Source organism: Anolis carolinensis, chromosome X, assembly GCF_035594765.1.
Source record: "Anolis carolinensis isolate JA03-04 chromosome X, rAnoCar3.1.pri, whole genome shotgun sequence".
NCBI lineage: Eukaryota > Metazoa > Chordata > Lepidosauria > Squamata > Dactyloidae > Anolis > Anolis carolinensis.
This window is the reverse complement of record NC_085847.1, coordinates 4,134,152-4,146,497: the sequence shown is the minus strand read 5'-3', so window position 1 is coordinate 4,146,497 and position 12,346 is coordinate 4,134,152. Positions and strand designations below refer to the sequence as shown.

Genomic DNA, 12,346 nt, shown 5'->3' with positions numbered 1-12,346 from the left:
TGGAAGCATTTTGATTGCACGCTATCAAGTACAGCAGGAGCGGTTAACTTGTTACCTGTAGGCCACAGGCCAATCTCAAGCCCCATCGCTGCAAGCAAGGAAATGAATGCTTGAACCAATACGAGATCTTTAGATCAATTGTAAATTTCCATGGCCAAATGTGTGTTCTTCCCTTGTAAGTGTCTGCAGCACAGAACAAGTAGCCAACAACCCTAAAGAGTCTCAGACTTTACTGATAAGATATGCAAGGGGCTTGGGGAGAAGACATGGAGTGTAACCATTGCCATTGCAGGGCTAGACACTTGGCTTTCTTGAGAGTAACAGCACAACAGTAGAGAAAATAATAATAATAATAATAATAATAATAATAATAATAATAATAATAATAATAATAAAAATTTATTCTTATATCCCGCCCCATCTCCCCGAGGGGACTCGGGGCGGCTCACAGCAATAATAAAAACAGTGACAAATTACACATTGTAAAAATCAAACATGAAAAGCAGTCATACAATCAATACATACATCACATGTTAAAACAAGGAGATAAAACAGTTCTAGGCCGAAATAGAGGGCTTCTGTAGCTTCGTGGCAGAAGTACTCAGCAAGGTATCAATAATCATGGCAGAACACTCTCTAATTAAATTAAATGGGCAGACAAATCAACCCCCAAAAATTAGTCGTCGAAGGCCCTCTGGAAAAGCCAGGTTTTAAGGCTTTTTCGAAAGGCAAGGAGGGTGGGGGCCTGTCTAATCTCCCTCGGGAGTGAGTTCCAGAGGCGGGATGGGGGCCACAGCGGAGAAGGTCCTCTCTCTCGTCCCCACCAGCCGCAACTGCGAAGGTGGTGGGAGCGAGAGGAGGGCCTCCCCCGAAGAGCGAAGAGATCGTGCAGGTTCATAGGGGGAGATGCGGTCTCTAAGGTAGGTGGGTCCCAAACCGTTTAGGGCTTTGTAGGTGATAACCTGCACCTTGAATTGGGCCCGGAAAACAAACAGCAGCCAATGGAGCTCCTTAAACAGAGGCGTAGAACGCGCCCTGTAGTTTGCTCCTGTTAGAAGCCTGGCTGCCGAGCGCTGAACTAATTGCAATTTCCGGGCCGTCTTCAAAGGCAGAATCGTTTGATATAATGAATTTTTTAAAAGTTCAAGCTTTTTGTTAGTAATCAAGTAACCCATTGGTTACTTGACTACGTTTTCTTTTACAAACTCAGCTGTTACTAAGAATCTTGTATTGTTGTTGTTCTCTTTTAATGAGCCATTGTGCTACTGCTCTTCTTTATATTTGTATTCATTTAGTCAATTTTTGGATGAATCTACACTGCCATATCATCCGATTTCTGATCCCAGATTATCTGCTTTATAACCAGTTCAAAGCAAATAATCTGGGATCATATACTGGATTATACATACATACATACACTATTTATATTCCACTCTATCTCCCCGAGGGGACTCAGAACAGATTACAACATACACAGATAGGTAAACACTCAATACTTTCAATACAGTGAAAATAACAATGACATATAAATACACAGAACGAAGGTAAAGGCTTCCCTTTCATCTCCGGCTTTCTGGAGGTGGTTTCAACTCTGCTCTTGTTTCATTTCCAAGCTGAGGAGCCTGTTGTCCATGAGGAGCCTGGTTGTGTTGCTGGCATGGCTGCATGGGCGCTTTTATTACCTTTCCATCTAAGTGGTATCTATTTATCTACTACTCACATTTGCATGTTTTCGAACTGCTAGGTTAGCAGGAGCTAGGGCTAATAGAGGGAGCTCACCCCGACCCACGGCTTCAAACTGCCAACCTTTAAGTCAGCAGATTCAACAGTTTAATGGTTTAACCTGCTGCGCCACCTCAGTCTCCAGATCTATACTGATTATATAGCGGTGTAGATCCAGCCACAATTGACCCAATGAGTCAGCACAATGAAAACTTACATAAATCAAGTATGGCACACACACAAAAAAACCCACAATAGTTAAGTCTAGAAAAATAAATATATAGCTTAATAAAGCAAAGCCCTAGATTTGTCATTATATATGTTTTAGCCCATTTCCTCATTGCTTTCAATTAAAATTTGGCCAACAATTTTCCTTATCTATCAGGATAGAAGCTAGAATCATGTTGGGAGCTTATGCCAAGAAGAAACTATAAAAGAAGCAAGGCATCAAAGGAATAGGCTATGGGGAGCTAGCAGATTTTGACAGCCTTCATGGGTCCATTGCTAATGCAGGACATCAACATCATTCTGTCCTTAATATTCTTCCTAGATAACATGATCAATGGATTGTAAGAAAGCCATTGTAGAGATGAGGACAAATATTTACAGAACAGGAAAACATGGCTTAGCATTTTAGTTTTCTCAGAACCAGGAGGAAATAATCTGTGAGAACAGGATATCCCATCTAAGAGATCGGAATGAAAATATGCACCAGAGTTCCCCTCTCCTATACTTTGGCAATCTCAATTTCTCCAGATCCTTAACTTGGAAATCGGTGTTATAAATAAGTATTAGTTTAACAGACAAAAGGGGAAAAAGTAGATTAGAATCTTGCTTCGCAGAGGATGAAAACGTTGATAGCCACTTATCCCAATGAAAAGCAGTTTCACACGATTGACTTGGAGAAGAACAATTGCATAAAACAACCTGACCGTGCTCCAAATTGGTCCCTCTCCAAGTGTGCTTTCTGCAGAAAAAGCAGTCATTGTGAATGTGTCTGTGACATGTAGTTAGGCTTAGGATTACAAAAGGACGCAGCATGAATGTCAAAGCAACTGGTCTCCTTGTGCCTTTGGTGTGTGTCCCTTTCCTCAAGAGTGATACGTATTTGGCTAAAGTCTACAGCTTTGTATTTTACAGAGTCCACACACTTTCTGAGAGGTAAAAAGGTGTGTTAAACTGAGCGCATTCTTCTGAAACCGTCAGAACAAAGACAACTTTTAAAGAGTCTGTGCAAACCAATGGTACTCTCATGAACTGTTGCATGGTCATTTATACTACAGTACCAGCTGTTTCATTCTGTTTTGAATTTTTAAATTTAACTACTCTTTATATTTAATAACAAACAGTTTTCAAAACTGTAGTATATCGTGAAATCACCATTATTCATCTTGCCCAGAGATAAGAAATACGTGCTTTGGTACATAGCAATTATCTGGGACAATACCGACTAGGGACAACATTACATCTCATCAAGCCTGCATCACTAAACAATGTACTTCTTGCTTTCTTTAAGAATTTGTGTGACTTTATGCAAACACAATTTCTTCACCAGAACTCTCTCAAAGGAAAAAAACAGCATTTTCTTCACAGCGAAAAGACCATTTGCAGAGAGAGGCACCTTTTGTTCATTAGTATCCTAGGCATGTGTTTTTAATGTGTGTTTAAAGGGAACATTGTCAATCAACAATTTATTATATAACCCATTTACTTACAACAAGATGGCACCAGTATCACTGCAAGCAGCTTTAGGAAAACACAAAAATAAAAACAAAACGGTACCCAGGGTAAAAACAACAGCACATTTGGATAGTCCTTGTGTTAAAAGATTCATTGTACAACTTGTGCATTCTTTCATGGCTTAAAGAAGGTGGAGGGGGACATTTGCAACTGCAATTATCAGGATACTACTACTACTACTGATCTGGAGCCCCCAATGGCGCAGCGTGTTAAAGCACTGAGCGGTTGAACTTGCTGACTGAAAGGGTGCAAATCCAGGGATCGGAGTGAGCTTCCGCTATTAGCCCCAGCTTCTGCTAACCTAGCAGTTCGAAAACATGCCAATGTGAGTGGATCAATAGGTACTGTTCCGGCGGGTAGGTAATAGCGCTCCATGCAGTCATGCCAATGGCCACATGACCTTGGAGGTGTCTATAGACAACGCCGGCTCTTTGGCTTAGAAATGGAGACGAGCACCAAACCCCAGAGTTGGACACAATTAGACTTCATGTCAGGGGAAAAACTTTACTACTACTGATATTTGATAGGACTGGTAGAAGCTGATTAACCACAGCATCTTAAGGGGCACAGGTCTCCCATGTCAGTTTCCAATGTATACGTATGTTCTGCAATGAAGCATAACAGCAAATGCACACCGGCATGCAGAATACATTCCTCTAAACTTCCAATGTGCAAAGACCTTGAGAGCTAACAAGCTAAACTCCAATTCTGTGTCTTGCATGGGAGAGAAACTAATAACGAGGTAGTTGTACAATCTCTATTTATTGGCAGCAGTCAACATTGTGATTATTACCACCTTCACACCCTCCCATCTTTGCACCACAGTTTGAGCCGGAATGGTATCATTTACCTCATCTCTGAAAGCAACTACAATTCTTTAGAAATTACTACAAATGTCTAAACTTGTTAATAATGAAGCTCCCTCGGCAGCGGTAGTTACAGGGAGACCAAACAAGAATGAGAGATAGATCACAAAGTGATGGGTACATTAAGGCTGACATTTCCAATATTTTGCCTGTCTCACATCACTGCTTCTCGTTATCACCCTTTGTTCCATATTTTATTTATTCTATGTGACTAACTTTATATGGATCCGTTAAAAACATGACAGCTTAACATTGTTATAATAATTGAAATCTATTCAGCGCCTTGATTTGCCAGTTTGTTGTTCGCCAACAACAAAATACTCACTTAGCTGTTTCTGAATACCAAAGTGGCTGGAAAGCTTATGCAAAACACAAAAGAACGAGTCAGCATTTGATTTTTTAAGTTGTTGCTGGGAAACAAAGGGGCAAAATGTACACAACGGCATTTTTACTGACACGAGCAAAGCAACAAAATATTAATTTTTAAAAGGAATTTGCTCACTGCAAATGTTTGAGGCATGTAGAAGCCTTCCACTCCTCATGTACATCATAGGAAATGAGTTAACTCCTGCACTTAAGTAAATATATGAGAAGCCTCACATTATTTTCAGGAAGCATATTGACAATTTATGTTTATGATCTGCTCAGGCATGACAGTATGCATACACTTTGGGACCATATATATCATAAGAGATCTGTTCCAGGATCCTTTGTGTACTATAATCTTCCTGTATGACCTGGAACCCCATTTTGAATAAAGCCTTGGGATTCCATCAAAAATATATTGTGAAATATATTTTGATGCCTAAAAGGTCTACCCAGCCAGATTTAAGTATGATTTTTTTTTTAAAAAAAAACATTCTACCTTTTAATTTTTGTGCCAGTGGCACAACACAGTGTGTTAAAGCGCTGAGCTGCTAAACTTGTGGACCAAAAGGTCCCAGGTTCAAATCCCGGGAGCAGAATGAGCGCCCGCTGTTAGCCCCAGCTCCTGCCAACCTAACAGTTCGAAAACATGCAAATGTGAGTACAACAACAACTCTTTATTGATTAGTCAGTTTTGACCATATCAAAACATGTAAAACATACAAAACGTACACCCTTACCCATATATACGGTAAAATCATGTAAAACAGTAAAACCATGTAAAAACAAGGCATCCTGGCCTACTAGCCTACCAACCCACTCCTTGGTAGTTGTGCAAGTACAGAATAAAAAGATTAAAATTAAGATTAATTATTCCCTTAAGGTAAGGTTAAAGCGGGGACAAGGGTAAGTAAAACTAGTGGCTTGTCCATAGTAAAATTTTAAATTTGGATTTTGTTATTGGCATTAATATCACAGCTGTCCACAAATGTGAGTAGATCAATAGGTACCACTCTGGCGGGAAGGTAACAGCACTTCATGCAGTCATGCTGGCCACATGACATTGGAGGTGTCTATGGACAACGCCGGCTCTTCGGCTTAGAAATGGAGATGACACCAACCCCCAGAGTCGGACACGAGTGGACTTAACGTCAGGGGAAACCTTTACCTTATGTTTCAATACATTCTATTATGGGTATATTTTTATCTATCTAGTGCCTCACCTTGAGCCATAGGCAGAGACAAGTAATAAATAAAATTATATATTATATTCTTTAAAGTGTTCTCTGTATGCCTCCGGCGTGATTCTGTGGCCAACATCCAGCAGAAGTTGACCACAAAATCATGCTGAAGGTCATTGCTATGTCCTCCAGTGAGATTCTATAGCATCTTAGTATATAAATGAAACTGCATTCAACAGACTCACATAATAAGTAGGTCTACTGTAATCTAGGCAAGGAGTGGCCCAGATTTATTTTCCACAACATAAAAAAAGATGTTTGGGATTGGTCCCCAAACTGTACTCAGACATTATGAAATGTTTTATGCAGCAAACTCACACTTACTAATCACATAGTTCTGCCAGCTACTTAGCGTTCAGCATTTAACCAATTCCCCCTTTACTTTCCTCTCGCGAGGGATATATTCCTCTCACGCAGTCACATTAATTACTTTCTAGTACCGTTTGGCTAGGAGTCAGTGGCTTGCAAATGCCTGAATTGGGCTCAAAGGATCCAAGCTCAAACACTGGTTCCCCACCACTAATAAAAACAACAATAGAAGATGCCAGTGGAGAAAAAGTCAAGGCAGAAGGGAAAGGTATCTGGTTGTTGCGTCATCTTAGAGATGGAAGAGAGTTTTAATTTTCCGATGTTTTATAGCAAGCTGATTAGATTCACACCTCTTGGCTTAAGCATAATTTTTAAATTATTATTTAATATCCTGGATTTTGGGCTCAAACAGAAGAGATGCAGCCAGCAGCTGGCCAAAATGGCAGTCTCATCCATTAACATGGCTGTTTATCTAACGATTTTAGTTCCTCCTAGCATACAAGAAGTGGAAATCACCTGGGTGCTGGAAGTGCAAATCTTTTCATCTACCAAGAAGTGATAAGATTATTTGCTGCCTTGAAGAATCTCTGCATTGGCCCTTCTAATGAAGAAACCTAGCTGCTTTTTAGAGTAATTTTTCATCTGCATCGCTGGGTCCAAGACCATTTGCAAATGTGACTTTGAGCTAAAACTCTCCATGTTTGGATTTAAAAGCATCCTGAAGAAAGCAAAAATGTTGAAATTACACCCATATGGTTAAAACACCTTCAAATGTCATATTTGCGCGACCAAGTGGCGTACAATCTCAAACACAGCAGTCCAAAGTACTACTACTGCTGACATTTCTTGCCAAAAATGGACCACCACTATGCGGGGACTATCTTCCCTTTCAGCCCCTGCAAGGATGGAAATGGCAAAGCAAGAGACCTTGAGCTTAACATTGGAGCTTGGATAAAGGGTTTGGCAAACTGCCTCGATGGAGAGACAGACTTACAAAATTCAAGCTGTGAAAAGACAAAGAGACAGAGGACAAATGTTTTGAGATTTGGTTTCTGTCTGTTCGGTTGACAACTAGTGACTTATCCATCAGTGATCCCCCTGCACAACATGTTGTTTTCTGGAAAGATATATTTTGACAGTTTATCTCAGCATATCCTATGGGACTTTGAAATGATTTCATCAGGCACCAATGTTAAGCCCTGCTGATACAAACGATGGCTTGTGCGATGTCCTTGTTATTCTGCTTTGTTTCCTTCGTATACTATATTTTAATGACAACATTACATAACATTTAAAAAGGCAAACAACACATTTATTGTGGGAAGTTGGGTATGGAAACAAACACACACAAATAAATATGTTGGCTGTTGTACTCTGAGAGCTGTAACACACAAAAAGGTAACTTTCCCCAAGCTTATCAAGTCAATGTTACTATCTGCTATCTTAGGGCTCTTCCAGCCAGGGCCTATATCCCAGAATCTGATCCCAGATTTTCTGTTTATCCCAGATTATCTGGCAGCCAAGTCTCAATACTATGGAATCTTGTATGTTGTGGTTTTATAAAGTTTTAGGCCTTCTCTGCCAGAGTGCTGTGCCTTGCCAAACTACAACTCCCAGGAATCCATAGCATTTAACCACAGCAGTGAAGGTGGTGTCCAACTGCATTCATCCTGTACTGTAGATGCACCCTAGGAGAGTGGATTGGGAGAGCAACAAATAGAACAAAATGTTTAAGAATAGTTGGATCATGGATACATAGAAACAGATGGCTGGAAGCAAAATCATGCTTCAGATTGTTTTAAAATTTTGTAACATACCACTTGTATTCATGTTGCAAACCACTCCTGTAAAACAATTATCCAAAAGCATTTCTTGCTTCCCTTTTCTTTAGTAAATAAGAATACAGTTCAGTGATAAAAGTGTAACAATGTATTGTTCATGTATTAGTTCTCTGCTGGCTTTGTTCCAATGAGCTCAAGGCCGCCTTCCTTTATTTTCATCACAATTTGTAAAATGGGGAAGGTTGCGAATAACTGGTTGAGTTTTGTAGTTTAGTAGGAACACCAACATCATAGTCCAGTACATTAACCACTCTCCTGGCTGGCTTAGATTTATGCTTTACGATTCCCAAACTTATGAAGTATTGATGACTGTTTACTTAAACAGTTCAAAAAGTATTTCCGCCTGGGATATAAACCGGAATGTGAGCACCAACACACAGTTACATTAAATTTATGGAGGCTACTTAAAACTTTGCTTTTTAAATGTCAATTACATCAACTTAAGAAAGAGGCATCTTGCTAGATTGCAGACTATAGTCAGGACTACAGTCTTATGATTATAATGAAATGGAGGGCTATACCTGGATTCATTATTACTGGAAAACATTCTTGGTGGACTATGTTCTTTATAAATGGAAGCACTAGCATAGTTGAATCACTAGCAGAAATGTAATTTGGGCAGATGATCTATATAAAACCTCTTCAACAGTAAAGAACAAAAGCAGTAGCATGTGGAACAGGAGGAAACCGTGTATCGGAATTCGGTATCTGCACTTCAGATTTTGCAATCCGCGGCTCGGATCTCATTATCCGCAGCCGTTTTAAATGGCTCTATTTCACCTTGGGAGTGAATTTGTTGAGACTTCCTCCCCTCTTCCCAAACAAACAAGATTGCTTTCTTGTATTTAAAGGAGTTTCTAAAAGCTTTCAAAGTCATTTCTGAGTTATGGATACCCTAGGGTGACCCTATCCTAAAGCCAAATTCTTGGCAAAATTTGTTCAGGGGTAATTTTGCCCTTGCCATTCTATGAGGCTGAAAGAGTGTGACTTGCCCAAGCTCTCCATGGCTGAGCAGAGGTTTGAACCCTAACCTATTACATCACAATGGCTCCCTATACATAGTAATATACACATTTAAAAATAATGTGTGTGTGTGTGTGTGTGTGTTTTTTTTAACTTCCCAAGCTCTGACCAGGCCTGGGGAATGAGATATTAAAAATACACAATCTCTTGCATCTCCACACGATGAAAAAACAATGTGGAGAAGAGAGCTCTTGGCAGACCTCAATATGTAGATGTTTCAAGGTATTCAGAAACCAATTTTGCTTATATCTTTAATACCGCCTTTCTTTCCTAGATGCCTAGTGTTTCCCACAGCAAGTCTACACAGTTGCCTTACCATTGTCTTGCCTTCTCCCCACTCACAAAAACCTCGTTGAAACCATTGCTTTGCACATCTTTTCAGAAGCCTAATAAAGTTGATAATAATCACATTAGGTTCAGTTACTGCCAAGTGACAGAAAACAATTCTTGCAACCAAGGTTATACCAGCTGTTTTTGCTGACTACTGGTTACAGAGAATTAGTCCTGAAAAGCCTTTCTGCGGGGGTGGCGGAGAGACCAAATACTCCTGTCAGCAAAAAACTGATTTGGGAGAACTGGCACAGCTACCTTGCCAGATTTCAGCTAAAACCTGCATTTCTCCCATATGCTAAAAGGAGTGACAAAATATGCATATATTTAATAAAAAAACAATTTATTTGGAAGTGACATTTAAGAGTGATACTCTGGGTTGTTATTAGCAACTCCAAAAACTATGAATCTTGTTTATACTTTGCACTGACTAAAGGTAGAAGCTTACTCATCTAGGAGAAAACCTTACTGAACTACAGTAAAGTCTCACTTATCCAACACTCGCTTATCCAACGTTCTGATTGTCCAACGCATTTTTGTAGTCAATGTTTTCAATATATCATGATATTTTGGTGCTAAATTCATAAATACGGTAATTACTACATAGCATTACTGTGCATTGAACAACTTTTTCTGTAAAATTTGTTGTATAACATGGTGTTTTGGTGCTTAATTTGTAAAATCATAACCTAATTTGATGTTTAATAGGCTTTTCCTTAATCTCTCCTTATTATCCAACATATTCGCTTATCCAACGTTCTGCTGGCCCGTTTATGTTGGATAAGCGAGACTCTACTGTAGTTAGTTTTATTTCCAAATAAATATGTTACTATGAAACAAGGATGCCATCGTACATTGTCAGACCACTGTTCCCTCTAGCTCAGTGAACGGCAACTAAGGATAAGCTCTCCTCGGTGAGACTTGAAATTGTACCTTGGATTTTCCACATACAAAGCATGTCCTACAGTTCTTCCTCCAAATTTTAAAGACCTGGCACATTTCAATGCACTATATATTATGTTAAGCAAGGCCTTAAAAAGTGGCCCCAAAATAAAACAAATGAAAACATACAGCTGGTATGGTTTTTATTCCATCTGAATGCAAGTCTTTTTGCATCCGGAGAACCCCCCATACCAGGAAACCTACAGACCAGCAATATATATCATCCATAGAAATTGGTGAAGGATGATGAGAGTGTGCAGTTCAACAACTGGAGAGCCACAAGGTGACCACATCTGCACTAGGCCAACGGAGCACAAGACCAGAGGCTGCCTTATGCTAGATAAGATTATCTTCCTACAGCCATGAAGAGCCAGCGTGGTGTAATGCTTTCAGTGTGGGACTATGACACTGGGAAAAACCAGGCTTTGAATATTTGCTTGGCCATGGAAATTCACTCTGGGTGAACTTGGGCAAGTCACACTTCCTCAGCCTCAGAGGAAACCCTCTCTGAACCAATTCTGTCAAGAAAATCCATGCTCAGTTTACCCTAGAGTCCTTATAAATCAAGAGTGACTTCAAGACCGCTCCCAATAGCAATGCTATCATGTCTCCCACTGAATATGAAAGAACTAAATACATATAACAAGTCAATTTGCCCAAGAATATACAAACTGGCTATGGACAAGCACCATTTCAAGAGGTCTAACATTCAGAATAAAAGCCATCAAGAATGTTCAGTCTGCATATCCCCTTTTGTTTCTCATGGACCCTCTTTATGTTTAATCGTGGCATGCACTCTCCCAACCAAGTAGCTACTTGAAAGATTTTATAAATGGGTGTTATCTATAGTCATCCACCTGGCCCATGGGAGTTCCTCTTCTTCCTCTCTATGGCCCTCCTAAATGGCACTCTAATCTGTTCCATACAGTCCATTACTCTCTGGAAAAACCTGGGAGGGGATACACAAGGAAGCTGCAGGAGGAGAGTGAATTTAATCCACCAGATGTACTTGCCTGAAGGCAAAAAGACACTGTCAGATACAATCCACATACATATTATATACAGCTAGCTAATCTTCTGCTTCTGAAAAGATTGAATTCTTTTAACATCCAAAAATACATTGTTTTGTATCCCTCCCAACATTTAAAGCCAATGTTATGGGACACTAAAAAACAAAACAAAAAAGAGGCCCTCAGCATTGATGGTGTAAAATAGGTATTACCAAAATAAGAAATATTCTGTGAGTGGTGGACAAAATCTTTCAACCATAATATACCAGAACAGAGCCGTTCATCCCCACAAAAATGTTTCTGTCAATTGTAGAATCACAACAGAACCAGATGAACAATGAAGGCATTCTACAACATTATCTTGGGTCACCTAAATTCACTTATGTGAGCCTGCACAATATACATACATAGCTCCATGATGGATACTGCTACTAGCTTTATACAGCGACAGCACTAATGCCTGGAGCATGGCACACACAGAGAGATAAACCGGAGTGTTCGGTGGGGGAGTTTTCAGAGGAGGTCGCAATTTCTGTTCCATTCTCTACTTAGTTCTGCTAGAATTGATGAAACCGGAAACCGCTGTGGAATGTTTGTGTTCATGCAAGAGGATGTGGATATTGATACTTGCAGCAAGTGCGAATTTGTGGCTCTCTTGGAAGAGAAGGACCAGAGCCTCGAGGCCCCGGTATCCACACTACACTCTATTAGGGAGGAAGAGGTTGCCTTGAATCTGATAGAACAAACTGTCCTGGAGAATTGCATAGGGGATCCCTCTGAGAAAGCAATGACCTAAACAGAGGTGGTGGACACTTGGGAGGAATGTTACACATACCCTGTTTCCCCGAAAATAAGACAGTGTCTTATATTAATTTTTGCTCCCAAAGATGCGCTAGGTCTTATTTTCAGGGGATGTCTTATTTTTCCACAAAGACAAATTCACATTTATGGTTGAA

General features: G+C 39.9%; 1 protein-coding gene across 3 annotated transcripts in view; it reads right to left on the bottom strand.

Annotated features, from left to right (window-relative positions):
* The window catches only part of tango2 (transport and golgi organization 2 homolog), a 56,193-nt gene that overhangs the window by 38,218 nt on the left and 5,629 nt on the right, over positions 1–12,346 (bottom strand). The window lies entirely within an intron of this gene.